Genomic DNA, 7,037 nt, shown 5'->3' on the forward strand with positions numbered 1-7,037 from the left:
ATGAAGGGCTGCAAATGGCAAAAAGATTTCTTTTTTATGGGTGAGTTGTATTCCATTATATATATATAAATAAATATATACAATATATGTATATATACATAAATATATATATATGTGTGTATATATATGTGTATATGTGTGCATATATATATGTGTGTGTGTGTGTATATATATATATACTGCATCTCCATTATCTATTCAACTATTGATATGTACTTAGGATGCTTCCATATCTTGGCAATTATAAATAATGTTGCTGTTAATAGCAGGGTGTTTGTATCTTTTTGAGTTAATTCTTATTTTGTGGTTTGCTTTATTCCTTTGATAACTATGTAAGTTTAAAAAGCTAAATCTCTAAATGTTCTTAAAAACAATGAACAGTACATATATGTAAATTAAAAGCTGTATGTGCAGTAAAAAAAATCTATCAAGCTATGAAAGACATAGAAGAAACTTAAAATACATATTACTAAATGAAAGAAGCAAGTCTGACAAGGCTACAAACTATACGATTCCAACCAAATGACATTCTGTAAAAGACATAGCTACAGAAACAATAAAAAGATCATGGTTTCCAGGGGTTTGGGGAGAGAGAAGGAGAGAAGAATGAATAAATGGAGCACAAGGGATTTTTAGGGCAATGAAATTATTCTGTATGATACTATAGTGGCTACATGTTATTATGCATTTGTCAAAACACAGAATGTACAACATCAAGAGTAAACCCTAATGTAGACTACGGAAAAAAAAAAAGAACTAATTCCTGAGTCAACTAATGCTAAAGGGTTTGGAAGAAAAGTGGAAACCATCATTGCAGTCACAGAAGGAAAGTCTAGTCAGTTCATTAAAAAACAAAAACCAACAAAAAACAACTATAAAAATGGTAGAATGTATTGAACTGGAATCTATATCATGGAAGCATTTCAAAGAGAAAGAGGGACTGACTGTGTTAAATGAAGCCAATAAAGAAAAGTGTGGGTTGAGAAATCTGTTTTTCCTATGATAGAATTGTTCTAAAATGGGATTGTGAGGGAGACACATCTCTGCACATTTACACACACACAAACCAAAGAGTTTTCTATTTAAATGAGTAAATTTATGGCATATAAGTTATACCTCAAGAAATCTCTTTCAAAATGAAGGAGTATTTAGCACATATCTACCCAACTGAGCTGCTCCCAGGTATTCGTCTCACAGGGTAAATGAGAACAGATATTTAGAAAAAAGATGCGTGCATATATATACAAAAATATTTATTCATAATAACCCACACTTGAACTAACCCAAATGCCCATTATTAAGAGAATGGATTAATATTTTGTGATATAATCTTACAAGGTCAAATTATTCAGCCCTACAAACAGAATGAATGGCATATTCAAATAAAAACATGTAGCTCTAAAAACATGACTTAGAGCAAAAGAGACAGACATCAAAGTACACATTGTGATTTTTTTTCATTTTTATCAAGTTCAGCCACCATCAAACTGATGGATGCATGTCATGAAAGTGTGTGTATTTCAGTTGAAATGTGACAGAGGGTATATATTCTGTGTTGATGGATGTGATTCAAGCATACGGTTCATACATTGACCTTTCCTATACCGTCGAGGGTTAGGGTTTGTGAAATCATAAACTTTACATTGACACATTTCACTATATTGTATACAGATACAAAAACAAAAATAAAGAGATAAGAAAAAATTACCATTACACAATAATGGAGAAAATGACATTTTAGTTACAACCCTCTCCTCTGACAACCCCACACCCCAACGCTGACCCGGTAACTGACCAATCCAGGATGTCAGTTGCTGGCTGGGTTCCAGGTGGAATGTTCGGGTGTCCCCTGGGGCTTGTTGTGGCTGGTGGATCCACGGTAACTGGGCAGAGCCCTGGGTGGGTCAGTGCCATGGAGGGGCTGCCGTCCTCTGTGGAGCTTGGCTTTGGGCTGATCCTTAGGATGCTGAGTGCGGTCCTGGTTTTGCTGCTGCCCAATGGCCTGCGTTCTCAGTTCATGTTCCAGAGTCTCCACTGGGAGACAGCGTTGAGTCTGCCTGTCCTCACCTTAATGCTGGGTGTCTTATTTACTTTCAGACTTATTCAGTCTGTTAGAAGTCAACTTAATGGAAGACATGAAAAGCAACTGGCAAAAACACTGGCTGCACAGATCGAAGAGAAGTGCCACCTCATTGACAAGCTTTATTTGGCTAAACAGGAGTGTGCCGGGATGGCGACAACTGTAAAGAATGCCAGGCTAGAGAAGGAGCCAGTAGGTACACCCAGCCTCGCTGACACTTACAGAAAGTCGATGACGGTCAACCTGAGCTCGAGGAAGGAAATCAATTTTCTCATCCGAGAACTGAAGAAAGAGAGATCCTTGCAGTCTATACAAGACGAGATGGCCGATATGCTAAAGGTGCTCCAGTTCCTGGAAGAGGTCACGAGAATCAGCACATCACAAGGGGCTTTTACCAACCAGCTAGGGGACTGAGAATCAAGTCCTGATGGTCCTTTTCCGAGGAGTGGGCCCTCGTATTAAAGCTATGCTATTCCCTCCCCTCCACTCAGGCCTCCTGAATGGCCAGGCTGCATCCACTCACTCAGTCAGATCTCCACCTGAGCTGCACTGAGGCCAGTGGATGGAGAGCAGTCCCCTTCTTTGGACCAGAGTTCCTCCAGCTTTACCAGTGAGCACAGCAGTGAACCCCTTCATGGTCAACATCTCTCATCTAAAATACTTTGGAATTCCCAGAACACACCACGAAGCATGGGACTTTTTTTTATATTCAGCAAATATTTGGATTATCTCTTAGTAGTTGCGAAAGAAATGTTGTAATTGAGAAGGATCTACTTAGTTTGAATCTCTATTAAGCCTCATTTCTCAAGACAGTTTGGGTAACATATATCAGCAATGTAAGTGAAGTGTATATATAGTTATTCTGTGTACAAATATTGCATTATAATTTAAAAACGTATGCAGTTTGTCAATATAAACTTTTAGATGGCCATAGCATTTATTTGTAGAGTTTAATTCTGAAGTCATTAGTTTAAATCAAAGAGCCTTTTTTTACCTGAGTATGTATAATTTAAAAAAAAATGAACTTTTTTTAAGATGAAGTTAAATTATACTCTTATAAGAAACTTCTATCATTTCATTTTTATGTTCTGCTATAACAATATCCATAATAAAAAATAAATTTGATAAATTAAAAAACTTTTAAAAAGACTATGTGCCTCCCTGCCAGAATTCAAATCCCCTCCCTGACCCTAGCTGTGTGATATTGCTCAAGGGACTTGTTTGGGCTTGATAATGTCCCCCCAAAATTCTTGTGTTGGAAGTCCTAATCCACAATACCTCAGAATTTGATTGTATTTGGCGATGGAGATCTTTAAATAACTAATTAAGTTAAAATGAGATCATTAGGGCAGACCCTAATCCAGTGTGACTGGTGTCGTTTTAAGAAGAAATTTAGACGCAGACACGCATAGAGAGGACCCTGGGAACACATAGCAAGAAGGTGGCTGTCTGTAAAACCAAGGAGGGAGACCTCAGGAGGAAACAAGCTGCCAACGCTTTGATCTTGCACCTGTAGCCTCCAGAGCTGTGGGAAAAGACATCTTTCTTGTTTAAGCCACCGAGTCTGCAGTAATTTTTATAGCAGCCCTGGGTGACTAATACACGACTCAAACCCTCTGTGCTTGTTTTTCCATCCACAAGATGAGAATCATAATGTGTACTTACCTCAAAGGATTTTTACGAAGATAATGAGCGCTAACAAACACAAAGCACCTGGAGCTGCCAGGCACAGAGTAAGATGGCTCTGTAAGTAGCAGCCGTTACCACTGATCGGACAGTTCCCCTGTGTCGGACCTATGAATTTACACCTCCTGTCCCCCCTCTGAGCAAGTACAAGTATCCTCATTTTGCAGATAAGGAAACTCGAGTTTGAAGGTTTCGGCAAGCCTAATCGCATTTAATATTGACCTCCCACAATGGAACTGTAAAACTCATAAAGTGTTATACATAAATGCAAGTGACAGGTTATTAAAGGTAAAGCCGTGTGATGTCAGCAGCCAGCACGAGAGAGTACAAGCTGAGAGGAAAGCACAGGAGGAAGGATGGGGGAGCTGGGCCAACTTTGCATTTGTATGCCATAAGCTTTGTGTTGGCAGCAGAGAAGAGCCTTAGAAGGAAATGTCATCATCTGTGTATTTTGTAAAGACCACTATGACAATAGTGGAGCCTAGACTGGGGCAGAATTTGGGGGGATCAGTTTCAGACCCTTGTAATAACCCAGAGGCTTATGATAAGGGCTTGAGCCAGGTTGGAAATTGTGGATAAAGAGAACGGATATGCTTGAACTATCATGTGAGTAGGAACAAGATGACTTGATTGTGTATTATATGATCCAGGTGACATCTAGGTTTCTAGCTTTGCCAAGTGGCTGCATGGATAGCGGTATCAGTCGCCAAGATCAGGAGCATAAGATAAAAGGGAGTGGGTTTGAAAGCGACAATGATGAATCCAATTTAAAAGAAATTGAACTTAAGGTGGGGAAGAGATAGCTCGGTGGTACAGTGTATGCTTAGCATGCATAAGGTCCTGGGTTCAATCCCCAGTACCTCTATTAAGTAAATAAATTAAATAAATAAATAAACCTAACTATCGCTCCCCTCCCCGCCGCAAAAAAGAAGAAATTGAACTTGAAGTACCTGTGAGAGTCTAAGTAGAACCATCTGAAAGTCAAATATACAGGTCTGCAGCTCAGGTCTCCAGCCTGCACTGGAGTTAGAGATTTGAGATGGTCATAAGGACAGCGTCTGGAGTGAGAAGAGAAGAAATAAAGAAAAGAATCTTGGAGAGTGAGCCCACAAATTTGGGAAAAGTCCCCTGTAGTAAACCAGTTGAAGTGGGGAGAGAGTAGGGTCACAGGCTCCAAGGGAGGAGAGCCTGTCAAGACTATCGCGGAGGCTGACGGTGCCACATGCCGTGGAGCTCAGTGAGCTGTGGGTGGAAAAGTATGCTAAAGATTGGGAGTTCAATATTTATTCACGACCTTTGCTAGGCAGTTTCAAAGAAGGGGTGGAGGTGGAAGGCAGACTGACAGTGAGGTGAAGAGGGAGTGGGAAGTAGAGACAGAATGAAGACAGTTACAAGGAGCTTAGTTGATTAAAGAAAGTGAGGCAAATAAAGAGGGGGACGGGACCGAGGGGAAGCTTTGGTTAGAACATCGTACCAACAGTACTATGTCATGGGATTCAAGTTTTCATGAGAGTCAATTAATTCTCTTTTTAAAAATTATAGTTAAGGAGGGGAGGGCATAGCTCAGTGGTAGAGCGCATGCTTGACATGCATGAGGTCTTGGGTTCAATCCCCAGGACCTCCATTTGAAATAAATGATAAACAAACAAACAAAGAAAAGATAAAGTCACAAAGAAATTTTTGAACAAGTTTTTCAATGTTCCTGCTTTACAGGTATCCCATGCAGACTTTTAATTAGCTTACTAGACAAACACTGACCTTGAGTATTGTTACTTGACGTGTGTGAAGCTCAGTTTCCTCACTGCTGTCCTGCAGGTGAGAGCAGCTACTACATGAGCCCGTGGCGGGAACTAAGATGGCCTGCGTAAAGTGTCTAGTGAAGAAATGGTAGTGGAGGAGGACACAGCTCAGTGGTAGAGCGCATGGTTAGCATGCATGAGGTCCTCGGTTCAATCCCCAGTACCTCCATTTAAAAAATTGAATAAATAAACCTAATTACCCCTCCCCACAAAAAGAAGTGATAGTGCCTAGCTTCTGTTTTCACGTGGGTTCTTCACACACACCCAGCTCCCACGCCTTCAGTAGGAGAACTAGGGCTGGCCAAGGCCGTGGGTAAACTACTGAAAGCCAGCCCCCTCCCCAGAGCTCCCTAAGGAGAACCGAATCCCGCTCTTTGTGGGCCCCAGGGTCTCCTCGTGATCCTTTTCTTCCAATTCAACCACAGCCCACTGCCGTGGGCACGTCCCCCCCTTAGCCAGCCTGACAGACTATGTTCCCCAGACTGTCCTGGGCTGCTAGCCTGTTAAGCCCACAGACACAGTGCTCAGGCCTTGTGCCCACTCCTGCACCAGGCCTGTGGCAGCCCAGTTTCCCCAGTCCTTGTTCCCAGCTTCCAGCCCTGCCCGCTGTTCAGCCAGCCAAATTTTCCTGGGCCTGTGTTACAGTAGGTGTCAGGGAGCCAGCCCCCTTTTCTGACCACAAGCCACAAAATAAACCCTGTAGCCAGGAGGTAACATCAACTGAATCCATACCCTTAGCTGCTTTGACACTCTACGGGGGAAGAAGATGGGATGTCTCTGTCTGTTTGTCTGTCTTTCATCCTCAGCTTAGAAAGCAAGTGCTGAGTAATGAGGAGAATGTGTACTTCTGACTAAGGCAATGATACAAATCTCAGCCTCAGCACTTAATAGCAGTTTTTAATTTGAGCAAGTTATGTAACCTTTTGAATCATAACGATGACAATAACGTTATCCAATATTTATTGATTGCTTATTTCTCCACTAAACACTTTACAATGTATTATCTCAATCCTCTCAGTTACCCTATGAGGGAGAATTTATTGTTCTCCACATTTTACAGATAAAAAGCCCAAGACATTGAGAGTTGAGTAACTTGCCCAGAGTCACAGCTACTGGGTGGAGGAGCTGGATCTGCCTGACCATGGAGTCCAGGCTCTCTGGGACTCAACTTCCTTGTCTGTGAAATGTACACAATAATAACAACTTGTAGAACCAGACAAGAACAAGAGACATAACTTCTATAAGGCTCCTAAGAGATGTTCAGCAATGCTGGCTCCTTCCTTCTAAAGGAATCAACACAGACTGTTAGGACTGTAGGTTCTCAGTGAAGATTTGTCCACAAGGCAGTCATTCTCTGATGAACTGATTTGCAATGAAGAATCACTGTTGTTGCTTTGAGAATCCTTCGTCAGCACTTCAGAAAGAGTCCTTATAGGGGGGAAGCAGGTGGGAAGGGTTAAATTGGGAGTTCA

The 7,037-nt window shown here is 41.4% G+C and overlaps 1 non-coding gene across 1 annotated transcript; it reads left to right on the plus strand.

The window, feature by feature from the left end:
• The first annotated feature begins 5,317 nt into the window (after positions 1-5,317).
• On the plus strand, positions 5,318-5,390 carry TRNAV-GAC (transfer RNA valine (anticodon GAC)). The gene has a single exon. It is a non-coding gene; the product is annotated as a tRNA-Val (tRNA).
• The last annotated feature ends 1,647 nt before the right edge of the window (positions 5,391-7,037 follow it).

The sequence above is a fragment of the Vicugna pacos genome, chromosome 5, assembly GCF_048564905.1.
Source record: "Vicugna pacos chromosome 5, VicPac4, whole genome shotgun sequence".
Classification (NCBI taxonomy): Eukaryota; Metazoa; Chordata; class Mammalia; order Artiodactyla; family Camelidae; genus Vicugna; species Vicugna pacos.